The 23,128-nt window shown below is 41.1% G+C and overlaps 1 protein-coding gene across 2 annotated transcripts in view; it reads left to right on the forward strand.

Annotated features, from left to right (window-relative positions):
• The first annotated feature begins 5,443 nt into the window (after nt 1–5,443).
• Nucleotides 5,444–23,128, forward strand: part of GPD2 (glycerol-3-phosphate dehydrogenase 2) — a 124,840-nt gene continuing 107,155 nt past the window's right edge. Inside the window, exon 1 of one of the 2 annotated variants that reach the window (XM_017652905.3) lies at nt 5,444–5,785. The gene's annotated coding sequence lies outside the window, so the exon portion shown is untranslated. Of the gene's footprint in view, nt 5,786–6,239; nt 6,377–23,128 lie in introns of those variants that run through there. The other variant, XM_017652904.3, reaches the window with a different exon arrangement.

A 23,128-nucleotide genomic window follows, 5' to 3' on the forward strand; every position in this document is an offset into this window, starting at 1 on the left:
CTGTCTGCATTACTTAAATCTATGTCTGTGGTCATATCTAACACTCCTCCATCTGTGCAAAACTATGGATCCTCCTATAAGGATCCATGTGATTGTATTTAGGGTCTATCCTGGTAATTCAGGATAATCTCTCCATCTCAAGATACTTCAATCATGTCTGCAAATTACCTCTACCACCACCCCCATGAAGGTAATATTCACGGATTCCATGGGAAACCACAATTCAGTCTACCATAGGGTAGCTTTTACTTCTTTGCTTTAGCTCCATAAGCCTGGGGACAATGTGCTCTTCACCTAATCTAACAGCAGAAACATGGACTGTGTTTAGGGTGAGTGTAATGATGGAAAAGCTAGGATTTCACCCTTGCAGCACTTGGAGACCTAAAGGAGGAAGGCCATCATTGTGAGGGTAGGACTTTTGCTCTACTTCAAAACCAAAAGAGGACTAAGTTCATAGTGAAGAGCATATGATCAGCAAAAAATACCTTTCTCCACATTTGACTATTGAAAGCTAGTTTAAGAACACATAGACTCTAAACTTACTAGAAAAAACAATTTTTAGATACCTGAAGACCAGTTTCTCAGTTCTTATCACATGTTATGGTGTCTAAGTGCTCAGAAACCTAACCAGAGTTCAAAGTGAGGCAGGAAGGGAAGAGGTTTATCTGTACTGTGTGGTATAGAGAATCAAAAAAAAAATAGACTTTTCATTGAATTGTTAAATTTCTCCCTGATGGAGGTTACATTAGACCACTGATTCCTTTTCTTTTACACCCCCTAAATGAGCTATTTTCAAAATGAAACTTCAATATGTAATCCAAAGATGACAAAGGTTCTCTACTTTTCTATCGTTCATTTTTTTCGGCTTTACATGATGCTTTCGCTGATAGAGGAGGAATGAGGGAGATTTGCTTTTGAGGCCAAGGGATTCGCTGAGGGAACAGCACCTGTTGCTCGCTGGCCTGTACGCCTGTGTGTAAAGTGCCTTCCTCTTGGCTTAGAAGAAATTAGGTCAATGCCCACGTACAGCAAGGCTGCTGAATTAAGATGCAACATTTTCATTTAAACCTAATGATGGAGAGACATAAGCCCTGTTCATAGCTATTGTTCTATTATTGCTGTTTCATTTGCTTAAAAAAGCATTTTAACATTATAAACAGGGGTCAAGTTTATTTTAAGCCCATAATGCTGAGATTTAAGCCATCTCCAGGTTGTATGACAGACATTCAGATGTGGAACTGAACAGATCTCTAGTTTCTCAGGCTGTTTACCCTTGGCTCAACCACCTCTTTCCCTGAATCATAACCAGATTTACTCCGAAGAATCCAATATTCCATTTTGTTTCAGCTCCCACAACAGAACCTAACACTTACTCATGTTCTTTATATGAGTTCCTTGGGACATTTCTACTTACCCACAACTTGCCTGCTGCTGTTAAATAGGCGTGTTCCAGGGACAACATTATTCAATTTACACCATCAACACTTGCGAAAAGCTTGTTTTCAGTGCTGCCCTGTCCTAGAAAGAGTGGCTGTCTTCCTTTCTAAGGAAGGAGTTCACATTTCCTGTACCCTCCAGACCTTTAGATTTAAGTGAGTTTCTGGTGCCACTTTATATTGGTGCTTTAAAAATTTATTTAAAAACTGCCTTCCCAGATTCTTATAAAGCAGAAATAAAACTTAAAGTCCCCATTTAAAAACATATTCAGTATTTTTATTTCATCTTTTCAAGGATCATATATTTTCACCTCTGTCTTGATCCTCACTCTATGACGATCACTGATGTGGGAAGATTTTCTCTTGGATATTTTAGATGTCTATAATTCTGCTTTTAAGAACTTAGGTAGTATGTAGGCAGAGGCGTACTAAATGAGCTGCTCTAATTCAAAGCCCCAGAGTCTGGTCCTGTTCAGGAATTTCAGATTTTCACTCTATATTAGTTCTTTCCTTTGTAAGTAGTAAACGTGTAGTCTTTGTTCAATGTTTGGTTATCTTAGTGTTTCTAACTATTGCTAACAATAGATAAGATTACAGGGGCATATAGTATTTCCCAAATTAGGTAAACTACTAAAATAATATAATGGAAGAAATACATGAGGATATATAGCAATCAGAGCTCTGAACAATTTTGGTCCAAGCAAATTGGACAAAAAATTAGAATGCCTGGTGTTTAGGGAAGGGAAATGACATTGGTAATTTTTTATTGACAGCCTATGCATTTTACATATATTATCTCATTCAATCCCAGTTTAGCCATTTGTTGGCTGTGTTTTCTTGGGCATGTTAATTAACAATTTTGTGCCTCAATTTCCCCATTTGTAAAAACAAAACCACACAAAACCAAGAAACCAAAAACTCAAGAGTTATTCTGAGGATTAAAGATTACACATACCTTGTTAAGACTAGTGCATGGTACAGTGTAAACATTCTGTGAATGTTCCCTACCAACATCCTCATTCATGAGGAAAAAGGTTCAGGAATGCCAGAGAACCAGGCCAACGTTAAAGAACTTAGGAGAAGATGGATTTGAAATGCACACACTGTTTGCTATACTAAGAAGTTTCTCATCGTAGTTTTGGCTTTGCATGTAACTAATTCTGTAACCTTAGGTAAGTTATTGAATACCTCGGGACCTTGACTTCATCATTTCTAAAACAAGTGTGGAAGTCAATAACATTAATGGCCCTTTTCAATCCTTATATTCCCTAAGTTTTATTATGAGCATCGGTGACCAATGAGTACTTGAGGAAAATTTGTCTCTCCTAGAAATGGGCAAGAGCTAAAACATGTGTTGGAGAGTCATAAAAGGCACATTGTACAATTGCTGATGGAAGGTTCCAGCATGTTGGGAAAAGCCACCCCTAAGAGTTGGGTTTAAGATGTTATAGCAGCAGGTAACCTACTTTCCAGACTTAGGAATGGACAAATTCTCTCATTTGGTTACACTAGAAAATAAAAACACAGAAGAAAGATAAATTAATTGGCAGGCAAATTCAGGCTTTGGGAAGAGAGGAGAAAATGAAAGGGGGAAAGATTTTTAGATTTTGGTAGCCCTGGGAGGCTGAAAACCCGTGACAGCCGTGGAGATTTCTTAGGCACAGGGAGAAAAGAGATGGCAACAAGGTTATCTGACACTCTCAATCTGAGGAACAGTAAACATAGTTTCATTCCAAATGCTGAGTCATGCTTATGATGACAAGGAGAAACACTTAAGATTCTAACTTCTCTGAGATACCGCTCTACAGTAGATGGCCTTCTGCTGAAATAATTTCTTGGTTTTTAAATTTGGTTGTGGTAGGTGCTTCCCTTCCTTTATCCTCACTCAGTTTTCCCCCCCTTTTAGTCCTCAACCTATTTGTTTGGTTTTGTTTTAATTCCATGACCAAAAAGAAGCCATGTGTGGGTAGGCAAGGTTTTTATTTTCTTTTGAATTGTCTGTGGATCTAATGTTATACTTAATTATTTAGAGTAATTCCTAAATTAATGATTATTCCCTTCCTCCCCACAAAACTATCTTAATAATGAAAAGAAATTGTTAGGCATGTGGGAAATTACATTCCTGTTAGATACCCCAACCAGCAACTAAACTCTGGAGTTCTTGTCATAATAAACAAGACACAGGGGCAGAGAGAGAGAGGCAGAAAACTGCTTTTGGTACTTATGAATAGTATCCTAAGGGTTAAATAATTATGTATAAGGCTGAAGGGAAACATTTACTTTTGTATTTTATTCCTTCTAGAAAGTATTGATGGGATAAATAGGGAATAATTTTTTATTTTGTAAGTTTCTGTAGGTCTTAAAGCAAAAGCTATCATAGACCTCTGTTTTGAAATGATCTAGTGTTCATCTTTAAAAATTAACAAGTTTGTTTGGACCATTTTGGAGCAAAAGTGGATGCCCAATTTATGCTGAATAATTATAAATCAGCTATGTTTTCTGCAGTGATTGGAATTAACTATTTTACAACAATTTTCTATTTTTAAAATGTTTTTCAAGGTTGTAATTGAGATTAGATCTGTAATGTGAAGGGTGAAGAAGAGGTGCCGAGGTTGGTAGTTTTTCTAGAAAAAGCTTCAGAGTAAGCTGGAGGCTGATCATGTTTGGCTTCCCTGTCTCTCCTCCCTCAACGCCTCCCATATACCCCTCTTTCCTTTGGTGCGTTTCCTGAATTCTACAGGATGTCATGTCCTGTTTTTCTTCCGTTGTTTTGGGACCCAACCTGGTAAGTGAAATCATGTCTAAGGCTTCTGACTTCTCACCTCCTTAAAATTTTCTACCTCCTCCTGGGTTCTCTTCCATCAGGCTCTGACCTGGGTCAGACCACCACGCATGGTCATGGGTCCCTGGGAGAAGTAAATCCCTTCTGGCAAAGTGACCGGGATTGTAGGGAAAATAAACAGTAGACATAATAGGTTCTGAAAAATACTGTTCATCTAAGCATTCATTTCAAATCAATAAACACTTATTCGACATCTATTTTGTTGTACACATTGTGCTGGGCACCAGAGTACAAAAGTGAGTAACAGTTGGTCCCTAATTTCCTAAGCACTGAGCTGTTCTGGGAGAGTTAGCAGGAAGGAAATCCAGGACTGGCACCTCAATTCAACCACATTATTCCTTTTCTGCGTGGCATGTTGCTCTAATAGATAAATGATGGGGAATTGAAGTGATGTGAAAGCACTGGTCTATTCCAGGGGTTTGCAATCCTGGCTGCTCACTAAGAGTCATGTTGTGAGATTTTAAAAGGCGGTTCTCAGGATTTGGTGTGCGTCGGCATTCCCTGCAGGGCTTGTTAAATCAGATAGCTAGGTCTCGGCCCTAGTTTGGGAATCAGGTCGTCGGGAGTGAAGCGGAAACTATTACTATCAAGTCCTCAGGTGATGCTCAACTGCTGTTGGATCGCACAGCTACCCTTTGAAAGCCACGTTTTAAAAATATGAGGATTTCCGGGTTCCATCCACAAACTGATTTGATTGATGTGGGGCTGGGAACTTGGCCTTCATACTTTCACACCCTCCTCCCCATTCTAATGTGCAGGCAAGGCTGAGAACCACTGTTCCCTAGGTAGGCTAGTTCCTGAAGTTACTATGAGTTTGGAACCCAATGAATCTATACATTCCTCTGGGCCAAATATAATAATTCTGTGGTATTTAAATAAATCAATGAGTGACTTAATACTGTAACTGGCTGAAAAAACCCACCACTGAGATTTTAGTTCAAGTTAATGTGGCTCCTTCTTTTGGAAGGCCTTTCCAACTCTCCCCTGGCGATTTTCCAACACCAACTTAGAAATGTTATTTATAAAGCTCTGAGGTCTTTCAGGAATGGCCTTAAAGAAATGGGGTCCATTTGGGCCCGATCTGAGCCTGCCTTGGGTCCACTTGGGCTCGCCTAGCATTTGTAGTTCCAACAAGTGAGCCGGGCATGCTCAGTGGGCAAGGTCGGTTTTTGGGGGGGTGCAAGTGGGAAGCCTGCTGCTTGGCGGCCGGGGCTTTCCGCCTCCCCCCACCTGTACGAGGCTGAGTCGACGGAGCCTGTGCTCAGCCCTCACCCCCATCTCCGTGCTTGGGCTTGGGCTTCGTCTCGGGTCCCCGCGCGGACATTCAGGCGGGGGGTCGGGAGGCCCGGCGGGCACCCAGTGCGCGCGGGGGGAGCCCGGGAGAGGGCATCGGCTCTAACGGCGGGGTCCCAGGGGGCCGCCCGCCGCCTGCACGCGTTTTTAGGCCCAGGGAAGCCTGCCGGCCGCGTAGGGGAAGCCAGACTCGGGGCGCGCGGCAGGCGATCAGGTAAGCCGGTCCCACAGGCGTGCAGGCGGGCGAGCGCCCCTGCTCACTCGGGCAGATGGCGAGGGAGGGCCCAGGGAATCCGATACCCCCCGCCTTTTCCCGGCCTAGCCAGCCGGGGGTTCCCGGCCCGCCAGCCCGCTGGCAGGGGGCGCGGGGAGCCCGGAGCGCGGCGCCACGAGGGCGCAGGGCAGGCGCCGCAGCATCCGCCGGGCCGCCGCCCACCCGGCGGGCCCCGGGTCCCCGTCCGGTCGCAGTTACCGGGCGGCGGAGCCTCGTTCGCTCGCAGCCCGCCGCCCGCCTCCGCTTCCGCGTTTCTCTGCGGGGCCCGGGGCGCCCGGGCCGGAGGCCGCCGGGCGGGATGGGGAGGCCGCCGGGCCAGCCCGCGGGCGGGGAGGGGCGGCGGGAGCGGGAGGAGGAAGTGGCGCGGGGCGCGTCGGGTTACACCCGCTCCTCTGCCCGGAGTGACAGCCGCGCGCGCCTCGCGGGGAGCACCGGGGCCGAGGCTGCTTCGGGGGAGGCAGAGACTCCGCCCCGGCCGGAGGAACTGGGTGCTCGCGTTCTCCCCGCCTCGCGCGAGAGGATCAATCTCAGGTGTGTGCTTCCTGGGAGACCCCGGCCCCCGCCCCCAGGTTTGGAGGGGGACTGGGCCCTGTCTGATCTGGGTGAGTCCCCGAGGACTCAGGAGTTGGCGTGGGTGGTGGCGGGAATCTGGGGAAAGATTTAGGATTTCTCCCCAACAGAGAAGGTGGACTCATTCTTACCTAGGTTTAGCTGTTAGGTTTGGAGGGCTGTGGGGTGCAAGACATTTCCCACTTAGTGAAGTGGCAGGACTTAGGGACCAGGGTTGGTATCAGATTGAAAGTGCACTAAACACTTTTGGCTTGTGGATATGGCATGGCAAGGATTGTTGCTCTCTTCTGAAGCAAGGGAGGTAAAGCTTCTAGAAGGGGGCCGAGGCTTCTTTGGGACCTTACTGCTGGAGTGTGACGGCCCTAGGAGGAAATAAGTGTATGCTGGTGAACTTAGAACAGCCTTCACTCCCCAGGTAGTGAACTTACAGGAGCAAAAGTAAATTTGCAAAGCATGCTTTGGCAGGAAGGTATAGATAGCCCTGTGAATGAACTGCTGGTCCTAGCAGTTGGTCTCTGGACTGCCTTCCCCGTACGCAGGACCGCTCACTCTCTAACAGCCTGCTTTAGGAGTTTCAGAGTAACTTAAAACCACAAAGTGTCACCAAGTCTTAGTGACAGGAGCCAACCCAAGTTACACATCACGTTATAAATATCATAAGAGGCAGCTATAGAAATAGCTCACAGCTAATTTAATTGACTTGTATAAATAGGTGAAGGAAGGAAGACTGAGTTAAACGGAGCCTTTATTGCTTAAAACAAAACTTTTTGTTCGTTTTGAGTATGTTCCAAGTTTAGATGTAAAGTTTCATTTTGGAGTCTGGAGGGTAATGGCGACTGCCACACTGGGACCAGGTACTTCCTGATAGCTACTGACTGCTCTCGCCTCTGAGTCCTGCATCAGTTGCTGACCATCCACTGAGAGCTGGGTGTCATTGCTCAAAGGATACCATGTGCATCCTGGGGAACCTTATGATGTGGATGTTGAAACCCTCTGTGTCTCATAGGGGCATATGTCAAGTTACAACACTCTTTTGAGTTTTTAAATCAGCTCTTCAAATAATGCAGCAGTACCTTAGTGATAAAAGAAATACTTTTAGGCCTGAAAACCAACATTGTTGGAGATGTCCATTCTGATATCTCCAATAGTCACTCTATTTTATAAAGGAACTCTGAGCAGCATTTTAAAGCCCTGCTTCCTCTCCCTCCCTCTGATTTATTAAAAGATGCAGTGATGGCACAGAATTGATAAGAGGGCCACAGTGTTACCACTTGTCAGTGGGTCCCCTGTCCCCACTTAGTTTTTCTATTTGATCTTGTAGATATTTTAAAATATTGACTATCATTGTACATAAATCACACTGGTAAATAGAGCGCTGAAATCCTGTTTGGTTGTTTTCTGCCTCCCATCACGAACATAAGTTCTGTGTGAGGGCTCCGTCAGTCTCACACACTTTGATATTTCTAATGCTTGGAGTAATGACTAGCTTGTAATCAGCACTCAATGAATGTTTTCTCAATGAGTGATTGAATCATGGGACAGACTTTAGCTGAGAGTAGTGGGAGGAAGATAACCAAACGCTTTGTCTTAGGTAACCTATTTGAACTCACTGAACCTCAGTTGCCTTATTGGAAAAATGTGGATAATTATATATAACACCTTTAAAATCACTAGTGAGGTATCTGTTAGGTAGTCTTCAAAATAATAGCTTTCTTCCTTCTTGTATTGTTTTCACTTTATATTCAAAAAGGGAAGATTTGAACAAAGAACGCAGTAGCTACATCATTTAGCTCTTGCATGTTGTGCATGAATTATCCGGGCTTTCACCCCCCTTAATTCAATGTGTGTAATTGTGGGGGAAGGTAGTTACTGGCAGCTGCAGTTATTAAAGAAGGGAGGTAATTTCCAGATCATTATATGATTTCTCCTCTTTATTTTATTTTTTTAATGTGATGATATTTCTGCTTAGGTTTTCCAAAACTTAGTTCTTTCTGCACTGGACTCACAAGGTTGTCTTGCAACACTTCAGAAAGGACATTAGAAGTCAGATATGTGAACATTTGGTTTCTTAACTGAAGTTGTCTGTAGGGTTGTGCAACTTTCTGAAGCCATAAGTCCTAGGTAAAGAAAAACTATGATTATCCTGCTTTTGGGAAGGTTAGCATTTGGCTAATGAGGTAAAACATATAGATGTAAAAGTATTAAGGACCAACATAAGCTCTTGCAGAGTCATATGCCCAGTGGTAGAATGTTGGCTGTGGTTAGGAATGGATAAGTTAACATGGGCGCAAAGAGTTGAGCCAGTTTTGTGGTGGAGAGAATATCACTTCAGCAACAGAGAGACTAAAGTTTCCTGAAGATTATACAGCAAAAGAAGATCATCTTTGTTTCAAGAATGTTTGCTATTTGTACTTCAGTGTATTACAAAGCCAGCATGAACATGTACTTTTAAAAATGAGCTTTTTATAGAAAACTGTATTAGAAACCTACAGTAAAATTCTGTATGTGCGTGAAGAAATGCTTTTCATTATGCCTCTGAAGTTTTAAAGTCCAGGACTGAATTTGAAAATTATAACTTTACATTCTTGCTACTTTTAACACACTTGGATAGAAAAATGTGTCAGATGGCCTGTCTGTTTCTCTGTCCAATTGTGGACCCGGGGATGTATTTTTCATCTGTAATTTTGGGGAAAATTGCTGGTCATTAGGTTTGGGATCCCCACAACTAGCTAATTTCAGGATTGTTGTTTTGAGAAATAGGGAAGGACTGAGAGGAACTAAAGAAGGCATTGTCAAAATGGTTTTAAATGCACATCAAAATACTTTGGTAACTCCATCGGAACCCATCATCTTTGAAGAAAGAAGAAAACTTGGAAGGGGTGTATAGACTAAGAAGAAACTAACAAAGGGCATGTTGTAAGTTCCCTTGTTTTAGAATTGTTGCCATGATAGGAGGAAAATGTAGGAGAGAGAGAGATGATCATATCCAACTACAAGTGACAAAGACAAGCCGAAGGTGGCTGTAAGCCAGGAAATGTCTAATAACTGTAGAATAGACCCCTTCCTGTAATATCTGACCAGGGATTGATCTCAGGAATATTCAAGGAGAAGGAAGCACGAGGAGCTGATGGATGTTCAAATAATGATTGTGGTCAGCATTTGGCCACAATTCTTGTTTGGTGTCCTGACATGAATGTGACCATGGCTTTTTTTTTTTTTTCGTGTTTTCTAGCACTTTCGTCTTTTGGTGGAGGTTCTTATCAGTTCTTTGGGTTAAACATTTTTTCCTATATACATATCTGTGCCCCTGTTTCCCATTTTTCAATTGAAAATTTAATGTTGGTTCTTTCAAAATCAGATTTCTGATTTATGCAACAGTCAAAACATGATTTCTCGTTTTAATTAGGTCAAGCTTTGGTTCTATTAGTTTAAAATTAGTGGGAATAATTAGTGCATAGGAAAATGTTTCCCTTGCAAGTAAAAATTTGTGACTTTTTAAACGTTTATTATTATAAACTTTAATATAACTCCTTATTTGAGGACATTTCATTTTTCTAGCAAAATGAAGTTATTACTGATGTACCTTATTTTTTAATAGTGAGATACTACGAAAGTGTGGGTACTTTTCAAGCAATGGCTGTTTAATTTAGATTTGTCAAGCCTCATATTCTTTAAGTAGTGATATGTCCTTTGTGGAATCTCATCTTTGATCATTCACCTATATCCTACCATGAAAGGTTTTAATATAAAAGGGAAAACAAACCCCGTAAAGTGTAGCAGAGAGGCTATTTTCTGAAAACAAGGTTTCTAGAAGTTGCTACTGTCAAATGAGGTAGCTTCTGAGTATGACTTGGTAATATGTACTTAGAAAGCTTTATTACTTATATCCATCAGTGACTATGAAGGCCAGGTGGTTATATATAAGAGGAACAGAAGATTATATATTTATTAGAAAATAAATTTCTAAATGTATTTGAAAAATGATGAAAAATACTACAGCTTAGAGTACTGGGTTCTCAAAAGTCATTTTCCTTTTATTTATACTGAATAAAGAAAAGGTGTTTTGTTTCACTGTGTTTATGTCAAAAATACTTTGATCATATCACTCTGTGTTCCACCCTTCCCGTGGGGCACTCTGCCCTACTGCGTGAAATTCTAAATATTTGTCGTAGAATTCATGGACCTCTCCAGTCTTGCCCCAGTATTAAGGTTCTGCCCCTACCTTTTCTGTGATCCAGCCAAACTGGACTACTTAGCATTCTCTGAGTCTGTCTTATTCCTGTCACTGACTGTATGCTAATGCTGTACCCTCTATGTCACTTTTTTGAAATCCAACCAATATTGAATGCCCTGACCACTGGCTACCGGTTTCATGTGCTTTCCCTTACTGACCCAGCTAGAAGCATTTTGTACATTTGCTAAACCATTCAACTCTTCTTTTTATGTCTCTGGTAAGTCTCTCATTTACTCCTGTATACTCTAATTATATGAAAATATCTATCATTTCCTTTCCTGCCGAAGATCATGCAGAGCAAGGGCTGGATCTGACATAACCTTATAAAAGTCACATGCCCAACCCAAGTGCCTTGCATGTGGGGGACCCCTAATAAGTATTTATTGAATAAGTGATTGCCTCATAATTCACTCATCTCTTAATTACTCAAATGTCTCATAGAAATGGGTTGGGTGTGATTGGACAGCAAATAACATAAAGGCAGATGAATTTCAGATAATCAGTTAAGGTGAATACTGTAAGTTTTTTGGGCCACCCCTTTCTCTTTGCACATTTGGCACTTCTGATTCTAAAGGACATTTAGGAGGAGGAAAGGAAATCACTGCAGGTGAAGCAAAGTTATAAAAGCGATCCCTGAAGAAAACCAGTGGAGGAATCTACAAATGAGAAGGTCATTTGGTCTCTGCTGCAGGCTCAGCCAGCTTCTTCTGTGCTATTCGGGCTGCCTTCTTTTCACTGATTTCTGTGCTTTCTTCCACCTGTCCACCTGACCCAGTCTCTTAAGAAAGAATCTGGAAAATTAATTCACAAAATGATTGATAAAATGAACATGTCAGCTCATCAAGGATCTCTGGATTCTAAGGGGACAGAACCTTGGGTACCATGTATGTAGGCTAGGTAGAAGGAAACTTTGTGGAGCGGTGACTACCTCTGTGAATCCCTGAAATCACCTTATAATCACTTAAATGTGGTTTTGGTCAGTCTTCAAAATGAGGTGCCTGAACTGCATGTATTTAAAGCCCATTAAAAGCATTAAGTATTTTATTACTCTTGTCCTGCCTCAGGTAAAGCCAGTCTTGGCTAGTGGGTTCTGTCTACTGCTGGACCCTGGCCTAACTTTTCCTTTCGCCCCCGAGGTCAGTGTTTCCTTTCTCTCAGCCTCTCCAGGTAGAGCAGCTGCTGTATTCCTTGCCCCTCCCTCCCAGCTTATGCTCATAGGATCTTCATAACAAGTGTATTTTTACTTCTTTCTTCTATTATGTTTCCTAGTATTGACCCCTTTGCCCCATCCTAGCCCATCATAAGTAGCTGGGCTATTTATATGGAAAAAAATATAGATTCACCAAATTTTCAAAAAGAAAGAAGGTTAGGGATCTAACCCAACCCTGTCTTTTTACTTTTCAGAATAAATAGTAATAATAAGTTTCATTTATTGAGCAGTCACCATCTTCAAGGCACTGTGCTAAGCACTTTGTGTACATTATTTCATATATCATCAGTGAGCCCTGTTATATCAATGAGGAAATAGAGTTTCAGAGAAGTTAAGTGACTTACTCAAAGCCACATAGTTTTTCCTGGTGACAGAAACTTCCTTGAAAACTATGTGAAGAAATAACAGAATAAGGGATAATCTTATTCTCATCTCTGTAATGTATGTCCTGGCTTTTTACTTCTTTGCATTCCTCTCAATTGAGCTTTACCTTTTAACACTTCCACTTTTTTATACTTTAGTCCTGTAGTTCAGTAGTTCTACCAATAATGCTGAACTTTTTCAAACACTGGGTGCATAGCATAATACGTCTGCTGAAAACATTCCTTTTTTGCTTTGCCTTCTAGAACCAATGACATTATTAAAACCCTTCTAAGTCTTAATGGATGTGGGAATAACCTGCAACTTGGTATCAGCTTTTTCCACTCCTACATCTTGTTTTGAATGCTATGGGAAGATGCGTATAACTGCAAATTGGTGATCCATACAAATTTATGTTCTCCAGCTTTAGCTAGCCATGAGACAGTTCTTTAACTTGTTTCTAGACAACACTTTTTCATTTTTTTGCCATAGTTTTTCCAAACCGTCAGCATTTTCCTTGAGCCCTTTACTCCACCTGTGCGTTTCTTTATGCGAAGATGATTGTTCTTGGGTACAGCAGACTAAACTGTTAAAACAGAAAGGTCTGTAAACAGACAAAAGCACAAACAACAGATGTTTGTTTCTTGGTCAAGTCATAGTATTGATTGGTAGATGGCTTTCCTCCACTTGATGATTTAGGCGTCCTGGAAACTTTAATTGTGATTCTGCCATCCCTTAGGGCTTTGTTTTCAACTGTATCCAGTTAGTGGAAGGAGAAAGAGAAGAGAAGAAGCATATCTACTTTCTAAATGCTGTTTTGAAATGAATGTATCAGTTCCTCTCACATACAATTGGCCAGAAATCAGGTGCACCCGTTACACTTATCAGCAAAGGGCGATTGGGGAATGTAATCTAACTGGCAGCAGAAGAGCTTATCGGTTTAAAATTATGGGTGAAGAATTAAGCATCCCCTTCACAGCAGGATGCTTAAAAGCCTTTACTGGTAATTTGTTTCCTCCTGGACAAAGGCCAGAGTCCCTTGAATGGCATATAAAATCTGCAGAGATTTACCCGATTGCCCATTCAGTCTCCTCACCTCCTCAGTTATAGCTACTGCATACTGTCCTGTGTTCTCAGCATGTCACACCCACTTGGTCTTGAAAATGCAATATTCATTTATTCCATCACGTCTTTGCTCAGGTTCACCCTGGACTTGGTAAACCTTCAATGTTTGCATTAATGATTGCTTTTTCTACAAACCTAATGATGTTTCCTACCTTCCCTTTCCCCCAGGAATAATTAACTCCTCTAGCCCTGATACAAACCTTAATTGTATCACTTTGTTTTAGAATCTTCTCTAAGTTATGAGTTCCTTAAAGGCAGAAACTATAAATTATTCATCTTTGTTTATTCTTGGTTTAGTACTGCTTTTGGTTTACATATTGCTTAACTTTCTGTTGTGAAATGTAAATTGTTTTGTATATCCTCTTTTCTTCAGCGGTGGAGGCAAATCTTCTGATTGAAGTAGAGGATGAATGCAGAAGAAAATCGGTGGCCATGTAGTTAGTTCAGATGGGTGGCAGACTTAATATGTTCTTTGTCTTTTAGCACTGAGTGCCTTATCCAGTGTTTCTGCTCACCATTGTCATTGTTTTATGCTGAATTGTAATCGTTAACTTTTCAGTTTCATAGCCAAAGAAATACAAGCATCAGACACATGTGGTTTTCCACTAGTGTTTAAGGATGGTTGACTGGGAAGTGTCCAGTGCCTGCTCCCAAGTACAGGATTGGTGTGTGGAGCCTCTCAGAACCTTGGTTAAAATGTCCAGTTCCTTTTAGGTCTCTTCCAACCTTGGTTTCCTTGATCCTCTATGAACTAACTTCTTAAATATATTGAACAAAGAATTCAGCAGTAAGAACCTAGTGAGAGAAGAATGGCAAGGGCACGTGGAGTACGGCAGGAGGGAGTTACCTTGGTGCAGGCAGGTAGAGAGTGGAGGTAAGGGGAAGGCAAGGGTGGGCTGAGGGGTGGCAGGGGAGCCTGTGGGGAGTGGAGGGCGCTCTGGGGTGTGGGTAAAGGTGGTTTGGGTGACACAGTGAACTGCTGGACGGGGGCTGGCTTGCTCTGAGGGAAGGACCAAACAAGACCCATTTTGGTACCAAAGAGAGAGCCACTGACCCATGTTCTAGGTCCTCTATGTAAGGTTAACCAAAGTCATGCTGTGTCATTTTACTTCCTGAGGTCAGTGCATTGTCCTAGAAGGGACACAGCCTTAAGAAGTAACTTAGACTCCCAGAGTTGACTGTTTTGATGGCATTTGGTTTTCTATCAATACTTTACTCTAAGTTAGATGGTGTTCAAGGTTTGTGGAAGAGCCAGAAAGCAATTTCTCATCCTTTCTGAACTAAACATGAGTACCAAGAAGTATTCTGAATAGTGGACAGAAAAAAAAATCACTTTTGAGGGTAAAAGTTGCCCAAGTGACATGGGTTAACCCAGGCCATAGACCTTTGATCAAGCCTCTTACTGGGAATGTTTTAAATCTGTCAGTGGAGCTACTAGAGATAGACTAAGTATAAACATTGGACTCTGTGTGATTAAATCCTGACGTTAACTGAAAGAGAGCCTGCAACCTCCCTGGGACCTGTGTGACAGGTAACCTGTGGCTTGGAGTTAGATCTCCACTAGGCATTGGGCTTTATAGGGTTTTATTTTTGATAGAACACCCCACAAATAACAGTATCTGTTCTGTTTGAGAGAATGTTTATTTTGGGAAGAGATGCTTGAGAAATGCCACCAAAGGCCCGTCTGCTCTTTTTCCAGAAACATGATGGGATCCATGTCCCAGCCTGTGAGTCTAACGCACCAGTGGCTCGGTCAGCCCCGAGGACTGCTTGGGGTGATCAGGGGTTCGGGTTCCTCTCCTCTAACTAGTTTTCTGTGTCACCCCAACTTGACATTGCAAATGTGGGAGCTCATTATAGGTGCTCAGTAATGTTCTGTATTAGCAGTGGGGTTGATAACAAATTTATATATATATATTTTTTATTTAGGTATCATTGATAGACACTCCTGTTTCGTGAGGTCTGCTCTGTTCTCCGGGTGTATACAGTCTGGCACAGCCTTCTTTCTTGCTCTTTTGGGATTAGTTGTATTAACTATATTTTCGTATTATATGTGGTTTTGGGAGGAGTTCTCTGTCTCACCTCTCACACTGCCATCTTTTATATCTGATAGCAGATGTATTTTTATACCTTATTTATTGTATCTCAGATTCTCAATATGACTTGTGAAATAGATGAGATTTTTATGGATGAGAAGACTACAGCTTGGTCACACGGGTAGTAAGTGGCAAAGTTGGCATTCGGTCCACGGATGTCTGTCTCTGATGGCCCGTATGCTCACTGCTTCCTGCGGAGTGTTCTACTGACTAGTCGGTGGTATCCTTTGAATACGCCAAGGATCGCACCTTATGATGGGAAGGATTCCGGCTGTGCTTAGAGCACTGGCACACTGAATTGTCAGGTGGGGAGAGGGAATGGTGGCCCCCATACAGGAGGGTCTGTCCTTCCTGTGTATCTGCGGGCTTCCTTCCGAGCCTGGCACAATGGAGGGACCCTCTGGGCTTTGGGCTGATGAGATTCTACACTAATAGAGTTGAACCCTGGGCAACACCACATTTCCCTACATTCTATAGGCTTTGTAGTCACTAGTTTGGTTGTTGGGATTTCTGATGTTTGTTCAATGTTAAATCCCTGAGAGGCTGTACAATGAAATAAAAAAAAAATTCAAGACTGGTTAGGTAGAGTTTAACTCAGGCTTAGTTACTGTGTCGGAGGCACAAGGCAAATTCATTCTAGTTAGGGTGGAGACTGTTCTTTAAAATAAGGCAGGTAATTCTGTGACATTTTCCAGTTCTTGCTCCAAGATTCCTAATAGATTGTAAAGGCAAACCATTATTTTCCTTTCTCTGTGTGGGTCTTTGACTCTAGTTCATTAAAGATGAGAAAAGTTGCATAACAGAAAAATCACTCATGTAATGGTCAGATAATATGGGATTTAGTCAAATGTCAGCTATCTATCTGCATGGTGGTCTTCAGAGTTCTTACCTTTTTCTTTCCATTTCTCTCTCACATACGTACACATGCACAGACTGTTTTTTTTTCTCTCTCTTCTTATTACAAGAATAATACATGCTTATTTTAGAAATATTAAAACTGATATACAAAGGAAGAAAATAAAAATGATTTACAGCCCCACCATTCAGAGATGAGATTTTAAACATTTTGGGGTATATCCTTCTAGTTTTCATGTGGTGTGTGCTTGCCCATATACTTTGAAACAAATACAGTTTTATCTACTTTTGTTCTCTTCATAATTAATTTTCTGCTTGCCTATTGATCCCATCTCCATCCAGAGTGTAATTAACCCAGAAAGAATTAATTCCTAAGCAATAAAATAAATTCTAGAATATGTGACTTATTTAAGGCTGTCTTTTTATTTCTAGACCTTTTTTCACTTCATTGTAATTATTACCAGCAAAAAAAAAAATGTTGCTTTTTCAAGTCAGAGTCAGGTAAATGGACACTGATGGCATTTACTTTGGTACAGTGAATAACCTATCCCCCCACTGCCCAAATTGGATGGGAAAAAAGGCAGGCGGCCCTGGGGAGAAAAGGGTTTTTGCTGGGGTTTTTGAATCTACCCGTGCCCTGAAAACAGAAATGTACAGATGATCACCATCTTTTACGTGAGGAAACTGAAGTCCGGGAAAGCCGGGTGGTTTTGTCCAGGCTGAGATTGCTGTAGGGTGGCGGGATGTCCAGGTTGCTGACTGCCCAATTCTTTGATTGCTGCTGATCCGCGAGTGCCTCAGAAAACTGTCTGAAAATCGCTGTGCTGCTGGCAGCTGCCAGACTAATGACCGAGGTGGGCACAGGTGCCCTGTGTGAGGTCAGGCCTGAGGGTCCCTGGGTTGCCACTGGAACCTGGAGTTTTGACAGCCCTATTAGAAATTCCATTTTGCAAGTCACTTGCCTCCTGACTGCCTCATGGTAAGAACACAGGCCTCAAAGTATGGGCTAAATTTTTTGGATTAACTTTGGGTTTCACTTAACATCAACTCATAATTTATGGTTGAGAAGAGGCTGTTGAGTATAAATTGCTAATGTGCTCTTCTGATTTCCATCAGCTATGTGATTTGACTGACAACAGTGTGAGTCTAGCCTGCTGGGGTTTGGTGAATTTCATCTGCTCAGCCAGAGTGTTTCTTGAACTGGAATTGAAATGCATGGCCCTTTAGTTTCTAGTGTGATGCTAACAACCAGGCAATTGACTTTTGCACTTCAGTTTCCAGCAGGGGAAAAATTATGAAATAAAATGGGGAGAGGCTAGGGATCCTCAAGATTCAAACCTGTAAATATAAATAACTGTAATTAATCATATGCAGTCTCTCTTGTCTATTAAATCTATACTCAGTGGGTCAGTAAGTTTCACACAGCTCTTTAGCTTCCTGCCTGTGGCTGGTGGGGAATGTTCTGGGTGCCTCTGCCTATTGAGATGTGACCCTTTTTCAATATGGGTCCCAAATTGGATCAAGATATAATGAGTTGTAGGGGGAAAGAGAGTCACCTGCAAAATACCCTAGCCCAATGGGGAACAGAAATATCAAAAAGACTTCAGCTGCTGGCATGCGAGAGGCTCTCAGCTGACACTCTGTTCACTGTTACCAGCTTGTTAGACTGAATGGGAAGAACAGTTTTTCAAGTGTGTAAGTTCATTAGATATTTATAGTCAGCATTATCCCTGAAGTATTTCTTTTCCTATTTTAGAGCCCTGTTTTTAATTGTGGTGTACACTTTTGACTATTTTCTCATGTGATTTGTTAACTTTTCCACTCTCCCTGTCCCCTTTGTGTCCTTTTTCATACTTCATCTACTCATTAGGAGCACGGCTAAGGTGTTTGTCCTCAAGGAAACAAGACTGCTCTTACTTACATTACCCTAAAAGACAACCTGTGCCCCATAGCTAGGCTCCATCTCCTTCTTCCCTATAAATTCCATCATATCGCTGTACTGATTAAGACCGCCCCATTGATTTTCTGTCTCTCTCTTGTCAGGATAAGCACCTTGCTAGGAGAGAGTCATATGTGACTCAGCACCTGTCTTGCTCTCTGCCTCTTCTGGAAACTACTGCCCACATCGTTCACTGTGCTGCAGCCACACTGGCCTTCCAGTGTCCAGTAGAGGCCAAGCGTGCACATGCTGAGGGCCTTGAATGCTCGTCCCCTCCATAGAAGGCCCTTCTCTTGGGTCCCTGTGTGACCGCCTCTTCCTCCTCAATTACATTTCTGCCACCTCTCCTCCTGAACAGCCGTTCTATCTGAAGTACATCCCTCCTGCTGCTCCATTCACTCTCCAATAGTCCACCTTTCCTTCATTGCACTTGTCAGTTTTAAAATAATCAGCTTTTAAATTTGTTGATGGTTTTATTTTTTGTTTCTTGCAATCCTCAAGAGAGAGGCGTTGCCAGCCCCTGGAGCAGTGTGGAGGGGGTAGTAGCAGAGTTGGTTGCAGGAAAACCCCTCCTTTCTTCTTTTTTCCTTGGGTAGGTCCTTCAGGGATGCCTTCCTGAGTATTTGTTGAACTCTAGCTGTGGTTATTTTCTCGGAGTGTAGAGTTTTTACCTTTCCCTGACCAACAGCAAGTGTGTTTTACATAAGCCAGTCTCCAACAAGGGATTTTGAAGATTTTTAGGAGGGGCAAATATGGTTTTTTTTGGCCCATTTATTAGTAAACTTTTCTTTCTAATGTTCTAATTGTTTCTAGAAAAGAAGCAAACAGTTCTGCCACAATTTTTTCAAGATAATGTGGGTTTGTTCAGATGAGGCAGAAATGAAATAAACATTTTCTTTCTCTGATCTTGGACTATGTGCTTGTAGCTGGTTTGAAATTCTTACTCTTTATAAGAGACTTGTGTAGTTTGTTTCATCCATACTGTATACATCAAACTTCAAAACTGTCCAATAAGCCCAGCCAATTATTAACTTGGAAAGGAAGCAGTGAAAAGGCCCTTGAATAGACAGAACCACAGTATCGCAAATCCAAATGCTAACATGCTAATGAGTCACTCCTAGAAAGGAGTTGCTCAGAGTTATTTATTGGTCACTTAAACACAGTTTTAACTAACTGGGTGCTCATTTTTCTGGGCACAGTGGTAACAAGTTAGAAGTGAGTGGGAGAGCTCGAAGATCAAAAGAGAAAATGACCATCGTTTGGAGGAACCAGGCAAACTTTATAAAGCAGATAGGAGAATTGAAATGGGAATGCTTTGGCTTGGGGCCACCTTGTACAGAGGTTAATAGTGTTCCTTTTGCTGTTCTTGAGGGCGTCACCATCTGGACATATCTAAGGGACATTTGATGACTCTGAGTCATGCATAATTGCATTCATGGCTAATATTCTTGAAGAAGACAAAGTGTGACTTGCATTTTATTTTAATTCAAAATAGTTAAGACAGTTTTTAATCCACTCAAATGCAAGCTTTTGGAAGGCAGGGATTTTTTGTATGTGTTCTCAGTTGTATATTCAGTGCTTGGCACATGTTAAATGATCAGTAAAAAATTATTGAATTGAAAAATACAAGCCTTAATCAGCCAACAGTGCTAAATAAATAGGACATTAATATGGTACCACCTTTAAAGTATGTGGGCATTTTTCCCTTCTGAATAGCTCTGGACAATTTCAGAGACACTTCATTTATTGGTGGAGTGAGGGTCAGCAAATTCAAATGAGTTGCTTGGAATCACAAAGCACGTTAGTGGTGGAGACAGAATTACAAGGCCAGACTCCTTAATCTCCTTCCAAAATCTCCTTCCAAAATTACCCCTGGTAATTTTCTTTTTCAATCTAGTATTTCAAGAATTAAAAGAATATAGAATTTTTTTTTTAGCAATAGCAACTTTAGAGAGAATAGTGCATAGAACTCTTTATCATCTGTGCATGCCATTTAAATTTTAGACTGTCAAATGCTAGGATATTAGCTGTGTAATGCTGGTACACAGTCTCTCATGCACAGTGACTAGACTTGTTTATAGTCTAGTACTTGAACGCTTTCCTGAGAGTGTGTGCCAGGCCTTTTAAAGAAGAAAAGAAAAATCTAAAAGGAGAGGCTTGGAGAGGATGCCTCCTCATTCAAGTGGGGAGAATAAGATCTTATGACCAAGTCTGTTTTAGCCAAGATGACTGAAATGGCAATACAGCTTTGCTTAGACCTACTATCTTGTCTTTTTGGGGGGAGTTAGGGGATGGAGCTATTAGACTAGGCAATCAGTAAGATATGAGTGGCAGAAAGGAAGGGAGAGGTGAAAGCTGGTAACCTTTCTAGGTAGGTTTATGCCCACTCTGCCTGAAATGAGAAGTAAGAGCCTGGAAATCCCCAAGGCTGATGCCTGCACAGAGGACACCTAGACATATCTGAGAATGACCTTGGCCCATACGGTCCTTCGATTAAATTAGCATTAAGTCCCTGAAGGCTGAGGCCTGCACAAAGGGTGCTGAGACAAGTCTGAGAGACCTTGGCCCATTCACATGATCCTTAGATTAAATTAGTGCTAAATCCCCAAGGCTGTGGCCTGCGCAAAGGACACCACATGTCTGAGGACTTTGGCCCATTCACATGATCATTAGGATTCACACACACACACCTGCCCGCTGTGGGTTTTTCTGTATGCGCTATGAGTGAGAGAGTGCACAGAGGGCAGTTATATAATCTGAACCTGTTAACCCACCCTTCACACTTGCCTATAAAACTAACAAGTATTCAGATAAACAGGAATGGCTGGTCCGGATCTCTCAGGCCACTGGCTCTCTCTTTGGGAGTGTACTTTCTCATTGCTAAAAAAACCTGTCTCCTAGCCTTCTCATCGTATTCCTTGTCCCTGTGCTCCAGAGGATGGGTGAGAAAAGACCCCCTCCCTGTAACAGAGCATTTGCAAAATGTTGCATGATTTGTGTTCTGTACTTTTGAAAAAAAAATTGGTTAGAAATATGAATTAGTGCAATCTGTTTCTTCTGTTGTCCAATTCTTCTTTCCTTAAGGGTCAGACATTTTTAGGGAGTGTGATCACTAAGCTAAATAATATAATACATGATTATTTTGACTGTAGTACGCCTTAGATTTCCTTTGCATCTGTGCATTGTGTGTGTAATTTGACCCTTTGTTGTTAGTTGCATTTATACATGTGGATTATTAGGTATTCAGGCATGACTACTACATGCAAATTTCAGTCGGTTACAGGGAAAGAAAGGCTACAGGGCTTAAGAAGTAGTTGGCTTTTTTTCCTGGGGATCTTCTCAAGCTCAAGGAAGCAGAATATCTGGTCTCCCCACCCCTGCATACTTCTCAGTCTCATAACTATCAGCCATGGCTTGTACATTAGTAGAGCTGTAATCAAATTTAAACTTTTTTTTTATAATGAAAGTAAATTAACTGAAATCATCATGCTATAATAATTATCATAAAAATTATCAATTATAGTGTTTTTATGTGCTTAGGATTTCATAAACTCTCTTCAATAAATATTTTTCAAAATGCATTTCTGATGACATATATAATGCAAATGAATCTGGAACTTTTGAAAGGACTGATGCGTTTTCCTTTCATTCCATGATAAAAATAATGGAAAACTAAGTAAATCAATTGGCATCAGTATTTTGAAGTTGAAGAAAAAAAAGCCAGCTCTTCAGTTTTGTTTGTGCTCATTACATTTGAAGACAGATTCTCAAACCTTCTATATCTCTGCTATTCAAAAAAGATTTCAGAATAATGATCTGGAGTCTCTAAGATATTTTGAGTCATCAAAAAAAAATGCCTATATTCAGTAGTTAGTTTTTCCTAATTCATAATACTATATTCCATAAAAAATAAAATAGTGGAAAACAACAGAAAAGATCTCTGATTAAGATCTACACAAATAGAAACTTAATTACCTGAAGCGCTTCTTTCTTCTGGAGTGTAGAACATGTTTAGTTGAAATTAGAGTATATTTGTTTTGACTATAAAGTTTTTTGTCACCCGATAGGTTAACCTTTTCACTAGATTCACTATGCCTACAAACTATCTTATAGTACTTAAGCCCTTTTAGAGGACATTTATTTATATGGTGAAGTACATGTTTTTTTGTGAAACATTTTGGGGGGTGTATTCAACAGCGATATATAATAATTATCATAAAAATGATCAGTTATAGGGTTTTTATGAGTTTAGGATTGTGATGAATTTATTAGGCTCTGTTACAGTTACAATAAATCTGGATGAGGGGCTTGATATATTTTAATGTCAAGACAGATATTTTGAACTCTGTTGTTTGGTATGCAGTTTCTTCTATAACAAAGTAAAGGGTTTTTCTTGTCTTAAGTACTGAAGTAGATTCTACAACAGCATGGGAAAATCTCAAACAGGGTTTATCCTGCCAAAAGAATGTGAAACAATTTCCTAACGCAATAGCACAGTGAGTAAAGGGGCAGACAGGCAAAAAGCACAGACTAGGGTGATCTGTTTGTGTATGGAAATTTTTTTTGTGTGATTCATTGGTAAAACTCCTTTTTCCCTCAAGGCAGAGTTGTGCTCTTTTAAAGTGGGGCATTTCTTATTAGTTGATATATAAATGCCTATTTGTTTAATTCCATACTAGGCAAGTTAACCACTCGGTTCCTTAACTGTCTTTATAAGGGGGGAGGAGGAGAGCATTTTGGGGAAGGAATGCTACAGATTTTCACACGTGAGGGGCATTTTATTTTAATGCCTCTTAGGATTACTTTAAATTACATATGTGCTGAACAAAGAAGGCTGACATATATTTTTATGGAAAAAGTAAAGATAGGAGTTTGCAACTTTAAACAAAAATCA

This window comes from Manis javanica, chromosome 7, assembly GCF_040802235.1.
Source record: "Manis javanica isolate MJ-LG chromosome 7, MJ_LKY, whole genome shotgun sequence".
NCBI lineage: Eukaryota > Metazoa > Chordata > Mammalia > Pholidota > Manidae > Manis > Manis javanica.